We start from the raw sequence: 27274 nt of genomic DNA, 5'->3' as shown, positions 1-27274 counted from the left end.
GGATGCATTTTGAAATATCTAATGAGTAAATGGGGCATTTAGTAAGACACAGTCTAATTACTTTAGGTCTTTGTAAAATATTAATTTAAGGCAACTGCAGCATTAAGGAGTAAGTTTGCCAAGCAGTGCTTGGTGATTTAGCTGTGCGACTGCCATTAATAACAATAGAAGTCTTGCAGCTCACTTGCCGCCCATTGCTTTGAAAACGTACCCCTAAGGTATACAAATCAGTTACTGCACAGTGGCGGTAAGTTTTTTCAATTAAAGTTCCAAGAGGATTTGCTGCTTTCACTTTGAGCACATGAGAGTGTCAGCTGTATTGATGGGACAGCAGTTGAGGAAGCTAATGACCCACAAACTTGGGAAGATTTGCATTATAGATTATGACAGTTATATTGTTGACTTTATCCAGGAAATGATGCCAGGTTTCTAATTGTTTAAGAATTATTCTTATGCAGAAACGACCATATACAGGCTCCTGATTGGACCTGGGGGAGGGGAGGATCATGTTAAGTGGAAGACCCATGTTATGAATATAGCAAATCAAATTTTGCTGTGTATTTTTTTCTTAAATACCCCATGATATCAACTCTAATACTCATTAAATAAACCTAAATTATTTATAAAATAGAAACTTCCTTATAAGATCACATTGGAATAGGTTTGAACAATGGTGTCTTCTTGCTATTCATTTGACCATTATAGACTCAAGAGAAAAGGAAAAACCATGACTATAGAAACAATATTTTCCTTGCCCATTACAAGACATCTGGAGCTATTTAGAGGAAAGATTCTCAAGTATCTGCCAGAGAGTATCTTTTCTAATTTCACTTTGTTAACATTGCTAGTGAGGTTTCCACCCCCACAGACCAAATGATGAAATAGAAATGCTAGATAAGTAAAATCTTTCTCCTCACCTCCAATTACAATTCTTAAATGCAGAGAGAGAAAATGTGTCTGGTGATATTAAAATTTGCTTTAAGACCTTATTGAAGTGAGAACAGGAAAAGCAACAAAAAGGATTTCTCTAGGCCATGTGGAAAAATGCCTGGGAATCCTGTTAGAAACTAGCATAGACATTCCTCTGAAGAGAATTAGCTTGGTGGACAGCTCTCATTCATCGCCCCACAATGAAAAGGACCATTTTGCCAATGTTTAGTATAAAAGTTGAAGTAGATAGCTGTTGGTTATTAAATGTTGGGTTCAGGATATAATGCTCCAGCATGGAAATCTGACCGGATCATCCTTCACTTGGGAGTAAAATGGACAAACCGGAGTGCATTAGAAACACCCCAGAACACTTGCTTTTAACTGATTGCCCAGGGAACTAATGGTATAGGGTGGTTTTGGAAGAGAGAAACTCGATAAACTGTTGGATGGGGATTTGGAAGGGGGGAATTGGATAAAGCCGAATACCATCCAGTACCATTAGTCCTCAGGTAATTGTTTTTAATTATAAATTTGCATACCAACTCTCAACCAGAGTAAATTTGTCATTGTTCACCATGCTATCACCACGATCAAGAATATTTATGCCGAGTGCTCTAGAACCCTAACTTTCTTTTAATTGCCTTAGCAGTCTTTAAAACCGTAGCTTAGCACTCCAATAATAAGCGTATTAATTTGTTTAACGTGGAAGTTCTTACAAAGGAAGAGACAAGCATTAATTTTGTTTAGTTAAAACAAGCTTTGCTTTAGAACAGCAGGTGGTAATTGAAACAAAACAAGGACTCATTAGAGGAGCGTCTGGTGGCTCATGATACAAACAGAGCACACTACAAAACCCAAACACAAGAGCCCTGAAATAAAGTGGTCATCATCTAATTAACAGAACATGTTTTAATTACCGGGTAAACCATGCAGCGCAGTGTGTCAATTTAACTGATGTGCTAAGTGCCAGTTTACAATATCAGAAACAGACAAATAATTGGAATCTAATTACATCCAGGTCTATTGCACACCAGCGCCTCAAGCCCATCTTAATAAACAAGTTTTTACATCAAACCATGAATAGCAAATACAGCCGGGCTGTTAATTGCTACATTGTGATATTGGGACTTTGCCAGCTTTGACTATTAAAATCAGCTCTTATGTCAATTGCAGTTGCTTTGCTACGCTTTAATTAGAATCAAATGAGAGGCAGAGATGGGGCTGTATTACTGCAATTCAATATATGTAAATAAGATAACTGGCTAATCTTTTTATTTTATTTCTGAGCCTCCATGCAATAGGCGGTTTAGTTATGGTAATAGGTTATCACTTTGCAAATGAAGTAGTCTTGCACTGTGAGATGAATCAAGAAACATGTAATCTTTACTAGAGAGCCTAAATATTCTCTGTCGTTGCAAGTGGGCTCTGTGGAACTCTCCCATATTGTGCTATATTCATACTGTCTGTATTGGCCCAGGTTGTTTGCAGGGATAGATTTTGAGGGTGTATTTCACTTGTCTAAATAAATGTGTGATCCATAACATGCTATTTACAACGCTCAGACAGATATTTCATGATCATCTACTTTAATGGAGAATCATTTGTTGGAGGACTTGAAAAGTGGCACAGAAGGCCCACATAAATACTGAATGATGCAAACTTTAAATTAAGACACTGAAAAAAGATAACACTCATATTTTCATACTGTATATAAATTGTGGTGCTTGTCAGGGAACTCCCAAGTATGAAAATGAAATCTATGAGATGGAGGCTGGTGGACCATTTTTCAGTATTTTCCAAATAGCAAAGGAAATAGTATAGGGATCATCAAAATATTACTAAGTAATGATCTCCTGGGATGATCCCCTTATGTTTCGTTAGAATTGTAATTAGAACTGACCACGACCTTGGGAAACCTGTTTCATGATCAAGCACTCTCCTATTTTGTTTCAGAAAAATCACCCCAAGTTTCCTGTACTTGTATGCCTGGGGTAACGATAGCCACATTCAACTGAAACAAAGTTTTAAAAAATTTCATTCTCAGGCTCACTGAACTAAAAAACACCAACCAAGGAATTCTCCATTTATTAATGGTGGTTAGATATTGGAAAGGGTACTTAGCACAGTGCCTGGCACATAGCGGATGCTTGGTAAATGTTTGTTGTTCATTCTTCGGCTAAACACAAGGCCAGTCTTGACTTGCCTGTGAATTGGGTTTAAGTGAGGCAGAAATGTATAAAGTCATGAGCCTCGCTCTCTCTTCCATAGTCTTTGAAGTCCAGTGGCAAGACAAAAGTTAAAATGACTGGTGATTGCCTGGGATGCGGTGGGTGATTTTGGCATCTTTGATATCTGACAAAGCTATAAGCATTGCCTAGTGCCTGCTTCAGTTGCCTCCAGGGCCATTGAAACAAATTGTTCTTATCTGCCCATTCTGCCGAGGGAAGTCTTCACGTGCTTGTAGTAGACATCCCCTAACTCACTGGTGGGTTTGAGGCCTGTCGGTTACCTTCAACCTGATTAGGCCATCTGTGGACATGGTTTTACCAGGGTGTGGCCACTGCATATATACACACTACGGCTTCTTGGAGCCACAGGCGAGAGTTGAGTGCCAGGTGTATGCCAAAGGTGGATGAGCAGTCCTGACAAGGTCTCAGCAAGCATTCACACCGAAGGTGCTAGTCCTCCCTGAACATCCCATAATAAATGTTTATTGACTGACTGACTAAACAATTCATAACACTGTCAATGTCTTCCTTCCTCAGACCATTGGGATGTTTTATGATTTCTTCTAAGCATGGTTGGGGTTCCTCGACTGAGTAATCAATCTGATTTAGTAACTCTTCAGGAGAATGGAAGCTCCTTTAAAGCAGGGACCATTCTTCACTTTGTTATCAACCCTTGGAACCTAGCGCTGTGCTATCAGCATCATATTTTTCAATAAATGCTTATTGTTTATGGATTGAAACAATTGTAGATTGAAAGTAAGCCTGTATAAGCCTGGGCATTAAAGACTTTGCTTACCCATTTTCTCACCTCTGTGCTGAAATTGCAAAACCCAACAGTTGGGTTGGGATAAAGTCAGCCTACAACAATATTCAGTGTTACTCAGCTGCCTTGGTTCCTGTGAGTGCATGTTCAAATTTCTATCACGCCATTGTTTGAGGCTTGTGCATTCTGAATATTGGGTCTGATGGACACATTCCAGTTCCCAAGAGGGAGCAAGCACACCTAGCAAGATCCTGGAAGAGCCCACATCTTTCCAACACCTCATCAGATTGTTTAGTGGAGAGTAACAATATTCTTTAAATTCATGTGGTTGGGGAAATCACAAAGGATTTCAGGCTATGGTACCTTATCTATCAGTTTCAAAAAAAAAAACTAAGCTTGGTTGGTCAACTACTAAAAAACAAAAACACCGTTTATCCCCAATTTTCTCATCTTCTACCCACATCTTATACAAGTTCATGCCAACAGCAGGAGCAATACAGAATCAAAATGTTTAAAATTCATGTAAAAATGTGTAGAAAATGTAAATGGCTGGAAAAGGAATGTAATAAGGTTAAACTTTATGAGCATAATTCCATATGTTGAAAGTATCTTGTCGTTATGTCAAATACAGATGAAGCTATAAATTATCTCAAAATCAAAAGTGTCAAGTTTCAACCTAATGCTGAATATATGTATATGTATGTATATATATACAGCTTCAGAATTCTTATTAAAATATGAAAACACGCTAAACATAGAAAAGCTAACAACTGTATAAAAAGTGAGACAAAGTGTTACTAATGTCTGCCAACTGGTATTACTCACCCATGCAATCAATCACACATGAGCAACCCCTATGGCTGAAAACCAGGGAAACTGAAATCCACCTCTCACTCAAAATTGGCTAATTTGCAGTTACTCCTGTAAAGAATTTCTGTTATTCTGGTGGCCTGACGTTAATACTAGGACAGCCTCCTGAACAGGTGCAGGGACCATTTGCCCAATGATGATGTCTTTGTTTCTGTTTGCAATAAATAGAAAATCATCAACAATGAAAATATATTTTCTGCTAAAGAAATTCAAACAGATCATTCCATATTTGGTCCGAAATAAATTACATCCACTTTTTATTACAAGAATTATTACTGGCATGCTGTCAAAGTCATACATGAACAATCTTAGGCATATACCTAATGTTTTGAGAGCTGTCATTTTCAGTACAGTTGTAAACATCACTCTGGATTACCAAACTCTCGTGTTTGAGGTAACTTTCTTCACATATAAACCAATAATCCTTAATGAGTCCTAACTGCCAGGTCAAAAAGATTCAGCCCCCAAAGTCTCTTTCCTCAGGGACCTCAAATTTTTTATCTATAGTTTCACCAAGAAACCTATTGGAATTTCTGCATATGAGCTAGAAAACAATATGGAACAATATAGATTTTCCAAAGCTTCCCACCCTAGTTTTTTACATTTCTTGAAGTAAAAGAATATAATCTTAACTTTCAAAACAGAAAGAATTACAAGATAAAATTATAAGGAGTCCTAGAAAAGAGATTTTCATTATTGGTAAATAAAAAGGTGATGTGGTTTTCAAATGATAAAATGAACTTAAATATTGGGTTTCAAAGCAGAGAGTACATATCATTGCTAAGAGTTATAAGATGCCTTTCAGTCTGAATTTTTCTAAAACAGTGTCACAAAATAGGAGAGGAAGGAAGACTTAGCGTGTTATTTTGTAGACATTTTGCCAAATAAGAGTAAAGTACCCGCAAGGTCATTATGCCAGACAAGAATGATTTCTTCATGAATGTAAAATTTTAGACAAATCTCTCAAACCCTCTGTAGCTCAGTTTCTTCTTTTGTGAAAGAATTATAGTAAATATCTGACCTACCTACCTTGTAGGACTGTTCTGAATAGGAAATTAAATAATGAATGGAAAAATATTTTCTTAGACACTCTCGAAGCTTTTGCCTCTGTCTCCACCAGCAAAGGGGGCTGTTCCCTGAAGAGTGATTCTACCCAGTGTTCCTGTGCTGCCACCAACATCATGTGGGCCTCTGCTAATGAATCTGTGCCCTCTGTCTGCTAGACACACTGCCACTATGGGAAAGCTTAAAAAGGGTGCTGAAAATCAAGGTGAAGCAAAGAAAAGGGCTTAACCCACAAAGGATGAGGACATGTCAGAAGATAAAGAAGAAAGCAATGGAGAAGAGGCAGTGGTCCCTCAGAAGAATGGCAAGAAAGCTGTGGCTACACCAGCAAAGAAGTTACCACCAGCCAAAACAAGCAGTGGTAGCCACCACATCTGCCAAGAAAGCAGTCCTGACTCCTGGTAAGAAGGCCACTATGGCCCAGGCCAACAAAGTGACTACCATAGCCAACTGTCATCAAACCAGGCAAGAAGGGAGCCAGTCCAGCTAAAGCAGTGAGCACAGTTTATTTAATTTTTTTTTAAATTTATAGCATTGTGTGGGACTTCTTTGATGATCATTGTCCCCACTTTGTATGTGAAGGATATGAGACAAAGAAAATATGTATATGTGTGTTTATAAAATGCCAAACGTTTGCAATCAAAAGATCATAGATTTAAAGCCAGAAGACACAGAGGACAGCTTGTCTCATTTTCAATAGAAGGAGCTAAAGTAAAGGAAGCTTAAGTGATTCACTTAAGGTCACACAGTTTGAAGTGGGATTTGACTCCAGGCCTCCTGACTCCAAGTCCAGTGCTCGATCTACTATGCCATGCTGTCTTTTTCTGATCTGTGTATAAAGAGGTCACTAGATGATTCTGACGATGGTGTTTAAACTAAAACAAAATATCCAAATTTCTTTTGTAAATTTTTTTATCCATTTTAAACTTAAAAACAAAATAAGAAAAGAAAAAAAAAAACATTGCCACATACACAGCAGAACCGAAGAGAGGATTCAATATAAAACAATCAATTTCCATTTCAAAAAAACCTATTTAATAAACACTATTCATTGTTTTCAAAGCTAAGCAGCCTTTCTTTGCTTCCTTGAAGTTTTTCTTTTGTTCTGTTCTCTGTACTTTTTACTTTATTCCCCCCTCCCCCTCATTAAAGGCTATAATGAAATAACACACACACACACACATATACACACATACATATATACATACATGTATATGTAAATATGTATGTCTATCTGTGTACAAATACACATATATATCAATACCTATAAACATGCACATACACACTCATACTCATATATGTAAGACCATACTATGCATATTTCCATTTGTCATCTCTTTCTCTGATCTCTCATCTTCTTTCATAAGTCCAAGTCTTTCCATATTTTTTTTTTACTAAATCAATCAGATGCTCAATTCCTACATACAGCAATATTCCAACACAATCACATCCTATCTGAGAGATTGGCTATGAAAGTTTTTCCCTAATTTTCTGCATTCCCTCTGTTGCTGGTTACTTTGGGTTTGTTTATACAAGAAATCCTTAATTTAAAATAATCAAAATTATCCATCTTATGCTTCAACAATGCTCTCACCTTCTAATGTAGTTTAAGGTCAGATACTGCAAAATATTTTTTTAAAGAAGCTAAATTGAGGTGGCCATTGGAGAAGTAATCTTGGTTATTTGCAGAAAAAAATCCTGCCATTGGGACACAAAATAGGCACCCAATATATGTTTGTTGATTTCATATGTTTTGATCTCATAATCTTGGTCTTGAAATATCCTAACTGGCTTTCTATATTGATCAGATTTCTAGATAATTGCTTACCTTTCCATTCTAGGTTTCCATTAAATATAGTTGAGCCTTCTCAAAAGCTACCCCCATCCTACATGATCATACCTAATGTGGCCTTTTTAGATACTGAATTTTAAAAGAAATTATAAGAAAGAGGGCAGCTGATCATACCCTCACCTAAAGAGAGGCTAACACCACTGACCTTAAACAGTGATAAGTCAGGTGTTGGCTATTTTATAAAGTCTTATTTTTAATTTGATTTGGAGCCAGATTTTCAAGTTGACAACTCTCAAGCAAGACATGTGTTGCTGCCTTTTTCCCTTTTCTACTTTGTGTAAGTGGGGTGGGTATCCTATAGGAGGTAGTTAATATCCCAAGAGAACAAACTGTTTTGTGCCAACAATTCATTAGTAGCAGAAACATTGCCTTTCCAAAGCATTCCAACTGTATTTATTCTCATGAAGACTGGGAAGTAATGGAATGTGCTGCAGGAAAAGGACCTTTTTAATCTTCTCTCCTGAAGATCTTTAAAAATGAATTACAGACAACCAGCTGTTAGTTTAGGTGTCCTCCTTTCCAGGTAGTCTTTCAAGCGTTTCCCTTAGTTCTGTGTCTTTTTTTGGAGGGGCAGCGTTTTGGGCAAAAGTCAACAGTGAAAAGCAAGAGAAGAACAAAAGGAGCACAGCTTTAGACCTATATGAGGCCTTAGAAGTCAGGAAGTCCGATCATTTCAGGAGGGACACAGACTCCCTCATTTTACAAATGAGAAGAAAAATACAGACAGAGGCTAGGCGAATTGCAGATTCACAGAGGTAGTAAGTATGTGGGACAAGAAGCTTTGGAAGCACTTTAAAGAGACAGACACTCAAACTTATAAACAGGAAAGCAAAGGCAGGCAAAGAGTGAGCCCAGAGTCAGTGTTCCATTCCCCACACCATACAATCCAAGAGAGGACCAGTAACCAAAAATGCATTCAGCTGGGAACTGAGAAAGGACAAATGAGGCAATGAAGGCAGCTTCGGGAATCTAGGAGGGCCTTGACTCTTGGGGTCCAGCAAGAACTACATAACTCAGGGAAACTTCATAGGGACTTCAGGAAAGGAGGGAAGGATTCCATCCAACCAGGAACTAAGTGACCTCTTTGTCAAATGTACTGTCTAAACTTGAGCTCACTTCACCCTAGACTTTATATGGACTTGTGGTAGAGTATGTCCCAGACTTCTAGGGTATAAGACAGGTAACACTAGCACACAGGGGCACTACTAGCACAGGTTCACTCTTGATCTGGTCAGATAGGAAGACAGCTTTGGAAGGGTTAGTAATCTTACTTTATTCTAGTCTAGTCTTCTCACAAGAGGGTTACTGATAATGGGAGCACCAACTCCTACAGCAGGGGCCAGCAAGAAGTGGGGGCAACTACCTCTACATCTCAGTGGGGTCAATAGAGACAGTCACAACTTGTGCACTCCTCTAAATACCTCCAAGCCTCAATGGGGGCCAGTTGAGGCAAACACAGATTCCCCCCAAGCCTTGATGAGGGCTGATCAAGGCACACACAGCATTCTAGCTTGTGCGTTGAACCCTAAGGGTTCCGCACTCACTAACCAGGGCCCACCTGCTTTATACGGCAACAGAAAAAGAAGACATATTGCCAGCAATAGCCTCCAATTTTACGTTACCTTATCCCTGTGTCTCACTGCACAGTACCAGTGGATATTTACAAGTTAAGCACAAATGTTTATATTATTTATATAATGCTGCTCAAGCATGGTGGAGATGTTTACAAGTCATGAGCCTGGGAAATAGAGATTGTTATGGCCATGGATCCTGGGAAAATAAACTGTAAGAAAGAATAACAAAAATCCACTTTACAAACACTAAAATCCATCTTACTTACATAGGAGTATGTTTATTTGTTTGTTTGTTTTACTAACTCTTCCTACTATATCATCTTGATAAATACTCCTAATTAACTAAAAGCTAATTAACTCTGGCTAGTTAATTGCTATCAGCTAGATCAGAGGTGAGGAAACTGTGGCCTTCTAGGTCCTTGGGTGTGGCCCTTTGACTGAATCCAAGCTTCACAGAACAAATCCCCTCAATAAAAGGATTTATTCTGTAAAAGTTGGACTCAGTCAAAAGGCCACACCCAAAGACCTAGAAGGCCATATGTGGCTTCAAGGCTGCAAGTTCCCCACCTCTGAACTAGATATTCGATGGGAACAATCAGTGGGAACCTAGTACCAGGAATTCCCTAATCCCTCCAATACCCTGAGGGGAAAAGTAGTAGTTGCTTCTGAAAGAACCAATCTGCTATGTTAGTAGGAATCTAACATTCTACTTTGTACACGCTAAGAAATTCATACTGAATTAGACTAGGGAAACCCAAGCCTGGCCTTTGGGAGATTTTCGTAAAGAAAACAAATTTCCTGGATTTTAGGTAGTTTTGGAAGAACTCACCTTAATCTAGAAGTCTGAGTCATTCTCTCTTTGCAAATTATTTTTGGATTAATAAACAGGCACGTTCTCTTCAACCCAACCTAAAAAATGGGAAACAAGTCAAACAACATTGTAATTGCTGAGCTTCATGATTTTCTTTTTCTGCTCCACTCGCCCAAGAATCTGATTTCTGCTCATTCATTTTGCAACTTTTCACTTATTAGCTTTGGATTCTTTCATTTCGTGAGGGCAAAGAAGAAATGCAAATTGAATCTTCCTAACTCAAATGATCTCCCCAAACTGTTGCTATACAAAGGGGGTATATAATTGAGGAGAGAAGAAGTGGCTTTCAAGATTACTTTTTAAATTCAATTTCTTTCTGTTAGTTTGCTTTCTCTGTATCTGCCCATTTTTTCATGTCCTGTCCAATGTCCCAACCATTTGAACACAGGACTCATGAGAAGCAGATAAAAATAGAATTTGTTTTTTCTATGTAGATAAAAGTGCCTTGAGGGCAAGAACTGTTTCCATTTGTAGATATTTATTACTTAGTTGATACTGATTTATGTTTTGTATTATTGTTGTCAGTCATTTTCAGTTGTATTCAATTCTTTGTAACCTCATTGGGGTTTTCATGGCAAAGATACTGGAATGGTTTGCCTTTTCCTTTTCTGGCTCATTTTACAGATGAGGAAATTGAAGCAAACGGGGTGAAGTGACTTGCCCAGGGTCACCCAACTAGTAAGTGTTTGAGGCTGAATTTGAACTCAGGAAGATGAGTCTTGCTGACTCCAGGCCTGACACTCTATGTGCTGCACCACTTAGCTGTGCCTTTTATATTTTGCATGTACCTATATATTCACTTGTTGTTTTCCTTCAATAAGATGTAAACACCTTGGGGACAGGGACTATTTCAGTTTTGTCTTTGTATCCCCAGGATCTAATAGAATGGGAGGTACATAGTAGGCTCTTAATAAATGCTTGTCAATAGACTGATGGATTTGTGTATTAAATTAATAAAGAAAAAACTCCCTGAAAAAAAATGGCGTATAAACTTTATGTTGTAAATCCCTGCATTTTAACAAAATAATTGTCCTTCCCTTCCATATTTATTTATCCTAAAGGGATCTCTGCAAATGATTTTCTTAGCCTGTAATTTATTCAAATAAAAGGAAGATTTTATTAAAATTTAAGTAACAACATACAAAAAAAATCTTAAACATGCAATAAAAATCATATACCATTCACAGGAATTTATTTATGGATGGGATCCCTTATAATGTTAATTTTTACAACAAATAATATTAGGATGTCATGAATGATAGTGCTTGTCATAATTTTTCAATCAGTAATCAACATCAGTAGTTAGTTATCATAACAACTGCAGCAGAAATCCCATTCCACACAAATAAGATATTACAAATGGCAGCAACTTTGTATCTACTTGTTGGATTAAACCAAGAATTCTTTATCAGCCAATAGCTAGAACCTAATAACATTCATTTTCAAACACTCTTTTTAAATATACTACCACAAAACAAATCACATTAGCTAAGAACAAATGGATCTTTTTTTTATCCATGGCAAGAGGATGATTTATCAATTTATATTTAGAAATATTTAGATTTTTAAATTAAAATGAAAATTTTTTCCTATGTCTGCCAAATCCTTTCTTGCTTCAATGTCACTTTTCAGAACAGTTTTTTTTTAAATTAGGAAATACAAAACTGTATTTTTATATTTATTATCCACAGTTCTAATTTTTTATCAATGCATCTTGGTGAATTGAAATATGAATCTGATTATATGACAGTGATTCATTTAGTGTATGTACATTTTTTAATCCACCAAATACAAATGCTTCAGGAGGAAATTTTTGTTACAGAAAAAATTTGCTTCATATTTCATTTTAATCACTGTTGTCACTTTTTTTAAGCTCCAATACTTTTTGAAACATTTTGTCAAGGGAAAACCACCATGTTTTGCAGTACTTCAGCAATGTCCTAAATTCTGCTTCCAAGTCACCACACACTTTTACATAGAGCCTTCCATTTTAATGGACTGCATAAAAAATAGAGTAGATTATTTCTGTAACAATTGGAAAAAACTGTAAATAGCATTTATTTTCTCTTTCTTGATTCAGATCCAAGTGTGAGGGACCATATTTTTAACAGTGTTTACAGACTTTCATTTGATCCTGATATTAATTGACCTCCATAAGGACAAAATCCAATATGATTTGCCCACATACAATATAATTTTCATTCTAAAATAAAACAATTATATTGAATTTTTTTTTGTTATGGTATTGCCATTGACAGATTTGCAAAGTAACAAATATTCCCTAATACTCATTTCAACACTATATCTATATGTACATAGGAAGATGTACAATATATCCTCATATACATATATGTATGCATATATAAAGATAGATAGATAGAATAGATAGATAGATAGATAGACAGACAGACAGATGTAATCAAAGTGGGAATTTTTGCCTCTTTTCCTTTATGCACTTGCCACACAAAACAGGAAGATTTTACTTTCCCAGTTGTCACAGAAGTCTTCAGCCATTAGGACAGTTCTGCTTTCAATCATATGATCTGCAAATAAAACCCTGCTAACCTGCTTTATCTGATTCCCTAGGCTTTACTAGCTATCGGTACGATCAACATTTCTTCTGCCAAATGAGGCTTTTTTACATTTGATAATTCTATAAACAACCTCAAGTGGAATAATCGGGTTTTTTTATGTTACAGACATGGATTTAAAAAAAAACAACTTATTTTCTGCTAATTAAAAACATCTAATTTTCTCTGGAAAATTCTTTTTACTTGTCGATATATTCTGCATTTACACTTTCAAGTAGGCATTTCAACTTATTCAGTTTCATGCTATATGTGGATAATATATTTGAACAAGTAAATAGCATCAGTAACAGTACTTGTGAATACCAGTGATAAATATAGCAAAAGCTTTTTTTTATTTCAGCTTTTTATTTCTGTTTCTGTACTTCTGCTACCTAAATTATCTCTACTGTTGCATATACCAGATTCAGCAGCTCCAGTGGTTTTTTCTCTTCAAATCAGTTATGTATTTCTGTACACAATGGAATAGTTTTTCTCCCCTTTAAAAATTAGAGACAAATTTTAATTTGTGATTTAAATTAATTAAATTAATTTTAAATGTAATTGATGAACTCCCCATACTAATCTCATTTTTATTGACTTCGATTTGGACTTTTTTATTGAAAAGCATGGCCAGCCAGGAGTAGTGGTTAGGTTAAGGTTGGTGGATCACTTGACTTTGAGTTCTGATCTGCAGTGAGCTAAAAGTCAGTCAGATACCTACACTAAGTTCAGAACCAATGTGGGGAGCCTCAAGGAGTGGGTGACCACCAGGAGACTAAGGAGGGGCAAATTGACCCAGTTTAGAAATGGAGTAAGTCAAAGTTCTCATGCAGATCAAAAGTGGGATTGGGAGGTAATAAGGGGCTGCTGTACTTCCAGATTCCATGAGACAGGGAGAACTAGTCTCCAATAAATAAACAAACAAATGAGTGAATAAATGAATAAACAAATAAGTAAATGATTGGATCAATGAATGAATGGATGAGTGATTGAATGAATGAATAAATATATAAATGAATGAATGAATGGATAGATAAAAAAGAAAAAAGAAATTAAGAGTAGATGCAATTTTGGCCATTGCTTCACATTCCTCTGAGAGCCTTCCTCTTTATGGTTACCTTCCCTCTACTTTGTATGAACCTTGTATATATTTATTTATTTTTATATTGTCTGCTCTATTTGAAAGTAAGCTTGTTAGGGGAAGGAATTCGTTCTGCTTTTCCTTGTATCCCTACGGCTCAGCATGCTATCTGGCAAACAGAAAGTGCTCAAAAGATGCTTGTTTGTTTACTGTTCATGATTGTTTGGAATGATCTGGTGCTCCTGGAAAAGGAGGGAGGCATCCACACAGTCTGAAAACCCATGCAGTTAGTGCTTAATAAAAGCATGTTGGATTAAATTGACAATAGGTTGTGCAGTCTAAGTAGCAGTGTTGTGTGAATCATTCTTCTTTGGTCATAGTTTGCTTAAGCCGAGAAGCCAGGATGACGAGATCCTCTGGCACAATCAGTATTTGGCTGCCTAGGGTGCCACTACAGCCATGGGCCTTTCTTCATCCTGAATGTCTTATTGGTTTGTAACTTGTGAGACTTTAGGAAAGAAAACCTTCTTCACCACCCTCACTGGTTCAGTGAATGTTATCCCCCAGTTCTCTCATCCTGCTTCCATCACTCCCAGATTACTAAAGTGAAGAATCCCTTTGGTGTTATAATTCACAATACTGCCTTAGAAGATTAACCACACCCCCAGGTGTGTCTGGCCTTTGTGCAGATGAGTGATTTTAGACCCACGGATTCCTGGCTACGTGCTACCTGAAGTGTTTAGCCAAGAGGTGGCAGATTATTTCAGTCCATTCATAGAAAGAAAGAAACAGTAAGAAGACTAGGACAGGAGGATAAGGCTGTCTCCTAACAATAGTAGAAAGGAAACCCCATGCTGAGATACAAAATGTTCTCCTTCTTTACATCTTGAAGATTTTTTTCTCTGAATTCTGTTCAGTTGAATCAACCAGGGAGGTAAGAAAGCACAGGTAAAATATTGGCATTTTATCTGTAACCTGCATACACATACATATAGATATACATACATATATTGATATATGAATATATAGATATATATACACATTTATACATACATACATGTATACGTTTATATATTTATACACACATGTATACATGTGTATATAACAATATGTACACACATATATTTTGTATATTATCTGTAATCTGCATATAATGTATCTATATATTGGGGGCTTTGTTATTTTAAAATCCTTGATTAGCAAAAAGAAGGTGACTTGGAGAGAGTCTGATAAACACATCCAATATTTTTAGAGCAGATTTCAAAACAATTCAATGAAAAGAGATAGGAGCCCCAAAATCTCTGATTCGAAAAGCAAAAGTGGCTCAGGTGAGATGGACAGGGAGGCATCCCAAGCCTGAATTTGCTTAATACTCACCATGTTCCAGTCACTATTCTAAGACTAGGGATGTGATGAAAGACAAACCATCCCAGCCCTCAAGGAGCTTACCTTCTTTCTTTTTCTTTTTTTTTTTTTGGAGGGGAGAAGGCAGGGCAATTGGGGTTAAGTGACTCACACAGGTAGTAAGTGGCTGAGGCCAAATTTGAACTCAAGTCCTCCTGACTCCAGGGCCGGTGCTCTACTCACTGCGCCACCTAGGTACCCCAAGCTTACCTTCTGATGGGGGAAATGTAAATAAATAGTTATATACAATATAGATACAGAAGAAATGGAAAGCAATCTCTGAGAGGAAGGGCCAAGGAAATCATTAGTGAGTCCACTAAGGATAAAACAAGGGATGTCTAAAGAGACCAAGGTGACTCCAGGGGGAACAACCCAGTGAACCCAGATGCTAAAAAGAAATGAACAAAAGATGCAGCCAGGGGACCAATTCCTTGCCAAATACAACAGAGAAGCACATAGTCCCAGAAGAATAGTGAGAGGCAAACTAATGTCCAGAATGGTGTGTGGCTTGGGATTTTATAAAGTATATGAAAAGAGCTTGAAGAAGGCCTTTTTATAGATCAGAACAAAAGAGGATTTGGTTGCTTTGAATGGATGAAGAAAAATGATCATGGGTGACAGAAAGAAGGTGGGACTATGAGAATGCTATTTAACTCATGCTTTCTAAATCAGGGAGAATAGCCTCCAGATTTGAATGGAAAGGAAGGAAGGAAGGGAGGGAAGAAGGAAAGAAGGAGGGAAGGAAGGAAGAAAGGAAGGAAGGAAGGAGGGAAGGAAGGGAGGAAGGAAAGGAAAGAGGGAGGAAGGGAGGAAGGAAGGAAGGAAGGAAAGAAGGAAGGAAGAAACAGAGGAAGAAAGGAAGGAAGAGCTAAAAGAGAATTGGAACCCCAGATAAGTGAGGAGATTTCAAATCAGATTAAGATTTAGAATTATATTTAGATTGATATCTAACCTATATAGACCAAAATATTCAGGCTAGGAATATAAAGAAAATCAATAGTCCTTGCCCTCAAGGAGTTTTTTTGTGGAAAGAAAAAACTGGAAACAAAGAAGATTCCTGAAAAAAAAAAAAGGAAAGAAGGAAAAAAAGGAAAAACTGAATGTTGTGTCATTATAATGACCAAGCTGGGTCTCTGGGAAAAAAAGACACATGCATGCACACACACACACACACACACACACACACACACACACAAACACACATACCTGCTTGTTTTTTTTTTTTTCTCTCTCTCTCTTTTTTTAAATTTTTTGTTCCAAGGAATGAATTTCAGCGTAGAAGAGGGAAGGGCTTAATTTCAGAAATGAAGATGATAATGTTAAAAGAAGATATCAATAAACATAAGGTTTGAGGGTTTTTTTGTTTGGTTTTTATTTGTTTGTTGTTTTAGATTCAGAAGTGAAAGCCACTTTGACAATGATCTGGTCCAAGCTCTACGTTTTACGTATAAGAAAAATGAGGACCAAAAGAATTAAATGACTTGCACAAGGAAGTCAGGTTCATTCCATTTCAGGTGGGAATTCCCCAATCTAAACTATGCTACAGACCAATACAATATCTACATTCTCTACAATGAACTTCCCTGGACTTTAAAGCTGCAGTTTTCAACTTAAAAGGTAGAAGAGGGGACTTTGGCCAAAAGGATAAGGGCATAAGAAGTCAGGATTTTCATTTTTATTTTTGTTTTCACTTTCTTGTTTAGAAACAAATGAGTTAAAAATTTTGAGGACTAGCTGAAATACTCCAGTGACATGCACTTAGGAACTATTATATTAGGAAAAAAATGTGTAGATATGATCATTGGATCATGGTAAGTGATCTTGGAGAAATCAGGGAGAAATCAAGGAGATTATGGATTTGGACCTGGCAAATGTTGCCTGGATATTCAAAAAGGGAAAGAAGGTAGATTCTGCACAATATAGGCTTGAGAGGTCATTATGGCTCCTTGAGAAGAACCCTAGATGGGAATTTGTGGATTTGGAGGTAGATTTCAATCTTCTCTCTGTCAATTATTGCTTGTATTACTTTAGGCAAGTTATATAACCTCTCTGGGCCTCAGTTTCTTTATCTATAAAATGAGGGGTTTGAATTTGATACTGAAAGGGACTCCATGGTCCCTTCTAGCTCAAAACATATAATTCTGTGATCAGTGGACAGTTCCTAAGTTCTTAGAGACCTATGTAGTAATGATTACCAGCCAAGCAGATGTAGTGGGAATAAATATGGTAATGCAGCATACATAACTCCATGTTGTTTGAAGTCTCCATTTTGTGACTAAATAGCTGTTTTATAAGCTGTTTTCTGTAACAGGATAAGTACTTTTGCGTAGTTTGGTAATGGCATGTCTGTGTATCCCCATATTTGGTAAACAATTGCTAATGACACATGTGGGCAAGTATATACGTCCTCCAAATCTGGTGAACATCTGGCAGCTACTTGCTAATGATAAAAAGGAAGCTAAAGATTTGATTGATTGCTTCCTTTCATAATAAGCTTAGGTAACAGATCAACAATAAGAGCTTAGTTACAACTTGCAGACACTTTTACCGAGGACCATAAATGCCAACCACAGATTCTAGCCAACAGCTTCCTCCTGGGTACCAAGTAGGACAGACTCATGAATTCCCCACACTCAGAAAAATCTGACATGCTATGTTCACTCAAGGGCAGCACTGATTGGCAGAGACCTGTCAAATCACCATCGCAAAGGGAGATATGTGACCTCCAGGTGGCAGAGAGGGAATGCTGCCTTGAGTGCCAGTATGAGATATGTTTACTGGGACTTTTAAGAGTCAGGTTGATGTTTTGTCCCTAAAGGGACTGATGTTTATATTGTTGTAGATAATCGTGCCTGTTGATTAATAAAGAGTAGTTGCCTTCATTGATAACTGTAAGTGATTTAGTGTTTTTGTCATACTAGTCGGCACATGTAACAGTAAATCAGTTTGGTGTGTACACCATATGTTACAACAGCCTTCACCCATTTTCTTTAATGCCCTTTTCCCTCATCTTGATCTTCAGTCCCTCAGCTCCCTGTCCTCATAGTCTCTCAAAGTGTTTTTGGCCTTCCTGCCTTTCCTAATCTTGATACCATAGTTAACCATTTCAGTAATGATCTTTTTTTTTTCATTCTTGGATATCTAGCCCCTTCAACCAGAATTTGTTCTTCCACGTTCTGTTAAATCTCAATGCTGTTGTGTCCAACATCCATAGTCCCACCACCCCTGCAAAGAATAAGGGAGGGTTTATTTTCTTATCCCTTCTTTGGGGCCAAGGGACAAGTTACATTTCCCCCATTTACACTACTGTATTCATTGTCCATGTTATTTTTCTTAATAAAATGTCCAGGGCAAAAGCACAAATTACTTAAGGGTGGGGGGCCTCCTAAGAGGAGTGACTCATATAAGAGTTGGTACTTACATTGAGCTTTGAAGGAAGCTAGGAAATTTGTGAAACATGAGAGAAGGAAGTTGTACCCTAGACCTGGAGGACTTCTTGTACAAAGGCAGATAGGTATGAGATGGAACACCATATTGGGGAAAATAGCTAGCCGGCGAGTTTGACCAGGATGGAAAAGATTTACAGAAGTCTAATATGAAGTAAGAGTGGAGAAGGAGATGGGGATTTCCTTTTCCCCTTACTTCACCTTAAAGCCAGTATAGAATGAGGTCACTGAGTTACCTGAAGTATAAATAATAATAGCTAACGTTTATGAAGCACTTTAAGATTTGCAAAGAAATACATGCATATGGTATGTATAATTTCATTTTATCCTCACAAAAACCCTGAGAGGTAGGTTATTATCCTCATTTTACAGAGGAGTAAAATGAAGCAGGCAAACATTGACTTTCCTAGGATCGCACCAAGATTTCCCGTGTCTGAGGCAGGATTTGGACTCAAGTCTTCTTGAATCCAAGTCCACTAGTCTATTCTCTATACCCTTATGTTGCCTCAAGACAGAGTGTGTGTCCCTTGGCTAAGCACCCGAATCTCTCTTACCAAGCTATATCATGTAAGGTGTTATTGCCATTTAATACATCATCTTTTTTTGAACCAGATCTATGACATCATTCACTAAGAAGTTAATGATAAGAAGCCTTCTCTCCCAATCCAGATGGTTTCTTGCTCTGCAACTTAGAATCTTGGAAGATTTTCTGGTGCACTAAAAGGTTAAGTGACTGGTTCCCAGGGTCACAATCCAAGATATGAATGGGCTAAGAGTTATATTGAGGTCTCCTTGACTTTTAGGTGGACTCTCTTTGTATTAGCCCAAGCTATCTCTAATTGAGATTTCTAATGATTTTTTTAATAAAGCTGAAAAACAACAATAAAACAATTGAAAAATAATGCTTTGAAATTATAATGAAAAGGTTTGGCCCCAAGGAAGAGACATGAGAAGGTGCTTAACTCTGTTTCTTTGAAGAGGTGTGGGAGCATAGTGGAGAAGGTATAGGCATGGAACATTTCTCATGCTATTAGGCTTTTTGATATTTTAGCTAATTTTAATAAACTACTTTTACCCTCCTTTTATGCTGTGTTCTAATGGATAGCTTGCTTGGAAGGTCGGGGTACAGGAATACAGAGAGAAATATGGATATTAAAAACAAAAGATGACAAATAAAATAAATAAAAATAAGACAAAAAACAAATAAAATGAAAATAAATATTTTTTTCAAAATAAAAGAAGCAATAAAAATTTACTTTTATTATAAGACTAATTTTTGTATGGATCTCTGATTAAATAAAACCAAATACCTTAATAAGGCAGCTAGAAATTGGTAAACCAAACTTTCCTATAACTTTCCAACCAAAATATTCTTTCCTGATCACTATACATATTGAATCCCCTATTCAAGTAAATAATCCTTGAGGAGTGGGATGGAGTTTTATGTTGGTTTCCCCAGTGCTCAGCTGCTATTTTACACATAATAAAGGCTTAATAAATGCATTTCATTTGTAAATTTAAAATAAGGATAAAAAATAATAATGATGTTTTGGTTTCCTCTAAGGAGTTAAAAAAAGACAGTCCAAGGCCCTAATAGGCCTAACTTCTGGTATAAGCAAGTTCTAAATCTTTTGTCACCTGAGGAACTATCTTTCAGATGGCTCCTTCTATTCTCCCACTAACTTATACAGTTGCCCTTGGGCTTTTATCTCTCATGTTGTAGACTCTGAGTACAAGAATTTTCTTTCATCTTATCATCCCAGACCAAATAACCAGGTGGTCAGATCCAGGAGACTCCAGCTGTTTCTCTCTGGGATTCCATTTAGTGAAAATTTTAAGTATCCTATTCTTTGGTTCATGGTAGACAATAAAACTGATTGGATTTTCTTCATTTTTTCAATTGATCAATTTAGAATTTTTTAGATCAGTTTTATAAACAGCCAGTTAATGGGATGATGTGGGGAATTAAGAAACTAAATTCTCCACATCATTTTTAAACCAATGCCAGAAATTGATAAGTTTCTGTGGCATTCTGGGTTTACTTATGTGGGTCTGATGTCATGTCCTGTTGGTGAAGGCCAGGAATAATCTAGGAAGTTTGCCCTCTTGGGATGCAGGAAAGGTTAGCTACGCTGAACTATTGGGCATATTCTCCTTCTGAGTCTCTTAGTTTATTTAGGGGGGATTCAGATTATTAGGGTCATAGATTAAGAGTTTGTGATTAGGGCCATACATTTAGATTCGGAACAGATCTTAGAGGCCATCAAATCCTGTCATATTTTTATACAGAAAACTAAGGCACAGAGAGGTTAAGTAACTTGACATGTCACAGATGTAGTAAGTGTTTAAGGTAGGATTTGAACCCAGGTCTTTATGATTTCAGGTCCAGGTCCTATCTACTACCTCTTCCCCCTCCCCCAGAACTGTGAACTCATTGGTATGGGAGCTTCCCAATACAGACCAGCAGCACCTGCTCCATAACTTTGAGTCCTAGAGCATTACCTGAGGGCACTGAGATGTTTATTCACCTGCCCAAGGCCACAGTTCAGAATATCCAATGTGGGACATGATCCTAGGTCTTCCTGCTTCAACCAATCAAGGAACATATTTTAAGACCACATATCCACCAAAATATTAAGATAAACATGAGAGGAGGGATTTCTTCATGGGATGAAGGGAGAAGTTAAGTAACAAAAAGGACATGGGCCACTGTCCCCCAAATATTCTGGAAATAGAACTTTAGTCCTCTTCTGACCTTCTCAGGATGCCAGTGTCTGAGCTTGCTCTTCCCTCATGTGTGTAATAGGGTGACTAACCAACAAGGACCCAGTCATTTGATTAGGAGAAAACTTCTCTGTCTACTTCCAATCTACGTGAAACCTTGGTGAGCTTGCTTCTAGTCAAGGATGACTGGATTTCCAGAAACAGTGGAGGTAGTACCCAAGTCCAGCAAGGAGAATGGCCAATACCCCCAAGGAGGGGCCTGCTTCACCAAGCTCAGCTAGAAGCTATCCCACAAAAGTAAAAGAGTAACTCATCCAGCAGCTATGCTACACTCAGAAGTGAACTCAGTAGAAAATCTGTAAAGGGATAAAGGTTCTACCAGGTCCAGAAGTCCAGGAACTTTCCCCAGGTTTGAAGATTTTCTTTGTTTTGGGGTTTTCTTGGGTTTTTTTGGTAGGGAATGCTTTATAACAATTCTCCCCAAGGAGTAAGTGGAGGTACAGAGGGAAGAATGGAACTTATTTTGAAGGGCTCCTATTCAATCTTTGCTATACCTTCTCAGTAAATATCTCCTTATGAAAGCTACTTGAGATGAATTGGTTCATTAATATTGGGGAAATGTTAACTGTCAAATAATATTGAAATGAGAACAATTTATTGATGATAGGGACCAATGAAATTAAAAGCCACAACTTCTCAGGGTTGTCCTTAGAACCCCCAGGGGACGAGTTGTCACCCACTGGGGACTTCCTAATGTGAGAATGAGTAAGCTCAAAGACTTTGACACCTATGGGTTAAATTTTCATGGGAAACTTTCAGTTCAGATCTTTAGTTACTACCCTGCCCTTTTTTATTTCTTTCTATTGTTTTTCCCCTTTTTTGTAGCCCTACCTCCTTCCTTGATGTTTGAACCAATGCAACATAATAGTGTCCCTACATATACATCTATAGGTAATGATGACGATGATGGCTTACAGTTATATCAAGTCCTTTCATCACAGCCACCCAGTGAATTATCTCCATCTGATAGATGAGAAAACTCAATTTCAAACTGAGTTATTGATATTCTTTGAGGTAGTGACACTAAAAAGCACATTTCTACCTAAAGCTACTTTCCTGCTATCTCTGTCACTTTACTGGTCTCCTATTAGAGTAAGTCCCTGATTAATAGAATATAAACTACTTGAGGGCAGGAACTGTTTCATTTTCTTAATCTTTGTATCCCCAGTGCCAAATATGGTGTCTGGCACATAGGAAATGCTCAATAAATGTTGACTGTTTAGCTGGTTGGTCTGTGGTTTCCTACTAAATAATTCTCATAGCACTACAAATTTCCTTACAATAAACCCCCTTCCTATTAACTCAAAAGTGAAACCACAGAAGAGTGGGATTTCCTTAGGTTATGGATGAAATGTGCCAAAGTAAGCCATTAAAAGTGTTAAGTATAACAGATAATGATTTGTCTTATTTAGGGTCTAAATGCATAGAAGAAAAGAAAATGCTGTAAGAAAAAGATTATTTTTACCAATGCCACCCATTATGTTCCTCTAATGAATCCCAAGCAATACCACATTTGACTGTTGAAACATCATATTTTGATGACAATTAATAAATCTTGTCAACAACTTAGTCCTCATAGGCAATAACTTTTTAAAAAAAAAGTTGGCATCTGTTTTAATGCAGTCCTTGTTTTAAATTGTGGAGAGGGCTTATCTCCTAGATAACCTCAGAAGGAGGGCCTTACTACACTTACGTCCACCATTGCAAATAAGATTTTCCTCATTCCTTTCAGTAATGGAGTAGAAAACTTTTTGGATCTCTGGTCAGATTGAGTACTTATGTGTGTAACCTCTTCAAGAAGGCCCTTTATGTTAGTCTCTCAAACCAGGTCTCTTCCATTTAATCGTTCATGAAAAATGGTCTTGGCTGCCCAACATCATCAGTCCTCATCATGGCCAGGCAACTGGCAACAGCCTAGAGGCCCTGAATGGTGTCAAGCATCAAAACATAGGCACGCCAACCTCCACTGCAGACTTGTCACGATTCCCTGTTTTATCCCTCTTTTTCAAATAGAGGAAATAGACTCGGACATATCTGCTGTATCTGTCAAGACTCCTCATTTGTCAAAGCATTAGTGGTCCCAATGTCAACATAAATAAATCTGTCCATAAATCTTGACAGGTATAATGATTTGGTGCATTTGAAAGGCAAGTCTCTAACATTAGACCCCTTTTTGATTCCTAACATGATTATCTTTAAAGCAAGGCATTTTCAATGCCTTCTGAATTGGCTTCTGTCAAGTGATTGACTGTCTCCTGCTGAGTTATCTACTCTTATGAAGTTAGAACTGGCATGGCCCCCGCTGTCACCTGCCTTGAAGGCCACCTGGACGATGGCAGAAAAATACATCCTTGATGTGCTCATTATTCTTTACTACCGGGCCCATTATTTCTCAGCTTTTTCATTTTTGAGGGCATGCACATTGGCTTTTTTATTTCTGGGAAATTGGCCATGCCCATTGGCTAGCTCGAGGAAGTTTCTTATCACTCACCCAGCCACGGAAACTCATACGACATCCAGACAAAATATGCCTTTTTTCTGAGTATGCAAATAAGATTTGTAATCATTTAGTAGTGAATTTCTAAAGCACAAATCAATTTAAGTGACAACTGGAGGAGAGAAGGAATAAGTTCTTAGCTGGTACTCCCAAATTACATTAGTGAGCCCTTACAATGATAATTGATACCATGATGTATGCCATTTAAAATTGGGCATGGTGGTATGATAACATGTGGGATGGGAAAGATTAGTTATAATCACATACATGAAACACTAAATGTTACTAAATGTAAAATGGTGATGTAACTCCATCAGAATGACACTGTAAAAATAAGTGAAGATGAAAAAAAAGAGTATTTCTGGTCACGGCATGTCAACAGCCATTCCAAGAAATAGTTTAGAATATTCTAGAACTATAAGTAGAAATTCTCACACTTGGGGAAAATTCAGTTAGTGATTGAGTAGAAGGGCAATGGGGCAATCCACTCTGTGGCCTAGTTATCCAAAGGGGGCAGTTTATCCTCCAGAGAGTCAAAGCTTATTGAAAATCCCAATAGTTCCTGAACCCCTACTCTGGGAGGGAAGATGTAAGGAAAAGCAACAGGTGGGGCAGGTCATGGCAGGGGAGAAAGGTGGACAGCAGAAAAAGGGCATAATAGTGACAAGATCTTTGGAGTGTTGGTTCAGATCTAAGTGAGAAAGAAGGGAAGGGAAGGATGAAGGACATTCCTAAATAAATAGCAAAAATCAATTTTTAAAATCCTTAATCTAATGCAACAAGCATTTATCAATCAACAAGCATTTATTAAGTGCCTGCTATGTGCTAGACACTGCTTAGGGATTGGATTACAAAGACAAAAGTGAAACAGTTCCACCCTCAAGGAGGTTACAGTCTATAGTAGAATACAGCATATGTCCTTTGGAACTATCAAATGGCTTAACATCAGAAATAGATACGGTCTTATCAATGGAAATGACAGTAAAGAAGACTGAATCTTTTTGTGTCCTATACCCCAGAGTTGAAAGTTCCTATATGTGTTATGTCTCTTCTTCTAACCATCTCTTTATTTCTTTCTTTCTCTTTCTTTCTATCCATACATATGTATATACACATACATACACATGAAAATATTTATATATGGGTATGTATATATCTCCAGAACTTGGCAAAATGCTTCATATAGAACCAGTGCTTAATAAATAAATGTTTTTTATTCATTTATTTCATATGTTCATTCATATATACACACTATGGAAGAAAAATGTTAATGTCTCAAACATGAAAGTGGCAAGAAGAAATTAAGGTATTAAGAATACTGAGCTGTGTATAGAATGAATTAGAGGGGAAGGAATGGAGGTAAGAAGACCAGTTAATAAACTACTACACTAGTTGTTGTCCTTAATTCTCAAAGAGGACCAAAATGACATCACTATGTTGTGATCAAGGTATAGTGTGTCCAACTGTGACTGATCAGACCAGTGTGAGCTCAGAAGTCTTTACAACAAGATGGACACAACTAGTCCTTATGAACAGTTGGAATGGACACATCTCTAAATTTGCATATCACACGTTTCTTTTGAGCTACTACAATTCTGTTTTGCTCATAGAGCAAAGCACCTTCTTTGATGTGGGTACACCATGCTGGGAGGTCCTGTGCCAGGGTCTCCCATGTCTTATGATCAATTCCAAAGTTCTTCAGAGAGACCATAAGAGTAAGGCTTCTTCTGACCTCTATGTGAATGCTTGTTTTGTGTGAATTCTTCATAAAATAGGCTTTTAGGGAAACATACATTTGGCATTCTAACAATGTGGTCAGTCCGTCAGAGTTGTGCTCTCTGCAGTAGAGTTTGAATGCTTGGCACTTCAGTTGAGAGAGGACCTCAGTGTCTAGTACCTTATCTTGCCAGGTGATCTTCAGAATCTTTCGAAGACAACTCAAATGGAATTGGTTCAGTTTCCTAGCATGGCACTGGTAGACTGCCCAGGTTTCACAGGCATACACAATGAGGTCAGCACAATGGCTCTGTAGACCTTCAATTTGGTAGGCAGCCTAATACCTCTTCTCTCCCAGTTTACTTTAGAGCCTCTCAAACGCTAACCCCGCTCTAGCAATTGATGTGTCAAACTCATCATCTATGTGCACATCCCTGGAAAGTATACTGCCAAAGTAAGTGAACTTATCCACAGCATTCAGAATTTCTCCATTTGTTGTAACTGATAGATACACATATGGATGGCATGGTGCTGGCTGGTGGAGAATGTTTGTTTCCTTGGTGTTGATTGTCAGGCCCAAATTGGCACAAGCAGCAAAGAACTAATCCATGCTTTGTTGCATCTCAGCCTCAGAGGGTGCACTGAGTACACACTCATCTGTGGACAAAAAGTATCACACCAACTCTCCTTCTACTTTAGTATTTCTTGTCTTGTAGCTTTTTCAAGTTAAATAATTTACCATCAGTGCAGTAGCTGACCTTGATGACATTTTAGTCCTCGTTGGAGACATCTGACAGCATTGCTAAAAACATCATGCTAAACGGAGTTGGAGCAAGCACACAGCCCTACTTCACCCCATCAGTGACTGGAAAAGCAGAAGAGCATCATCCATTACCCATTCATCACTGTAAGGCACTAAGTGTAGGGTGATCGGGGTATGAACTAAGGAAACAGAAGTTAGAATAGGGATGAAGGGACAAATTTGAGAGACATTTTGAAGGAAAATGTATAAAATGTGATGAATGAGTGAATATGAGACTTAAAGAAGAGCGAGGACTCAAAGATAATGCTACATTTTGAAGCCTATGGGACTAGGAGAATGACAGTTCCATTAACCAAAGTTGAGATGTTGGAAGGGTGAGCTTGGAAAATATAAATGACAATTTCAGAATGGAAATATTGAGTTAGAAATGACAGAAGAAAAAAGTAAATTAAAAAAATTAAAAAAAAGAAATGACAGAAGGACATCCACATGTAAATGTCTTGTAGATGGCTGGATACCTTAAGACTGGAGGTCAATGATCTTGAACAAAAATGTACATATCAAGTACTATAATATTTTCTCCCCCCTCTCCCCTACCCAGCTATTTGAATAACTGGGGAAAATACAGTATGCCTACCCAGAAAGAATGCATAGTGATAACTATAATCCTTAACTGAGAGACTGTATTTGAAGGGAAGAGATAAGGACATTCAGGGGAGGTCTGTGGCCACAGGCAGAAGAAAAGAACTCTGGAAGTTTTAATCCTCATCTTATACTATCAGGCAGAGATGAGACTTGTCTAAATAACCAAGGAACCACCAGTCAGGGTTACAGAGATGGTATTGGCATAAGGAATGGAG

This window comes from Trichosurus vulpecula, chromosome 9 (genome assembly GCF_011100635.1).
Source record: "Trichosurus vulpecula isolate mTriVul1 chromosome 9, mTriVul1.pri, whole genome shotgun sequence".
NCBI lineage: Eukaryota > Metazoa > Chordata > Mammalia > Diprotodontia > Phalangeridae > Trichosurus > Trichosurus vulpecula.
Note: the sequence above shows the minus strand (reverse complement) of the source record.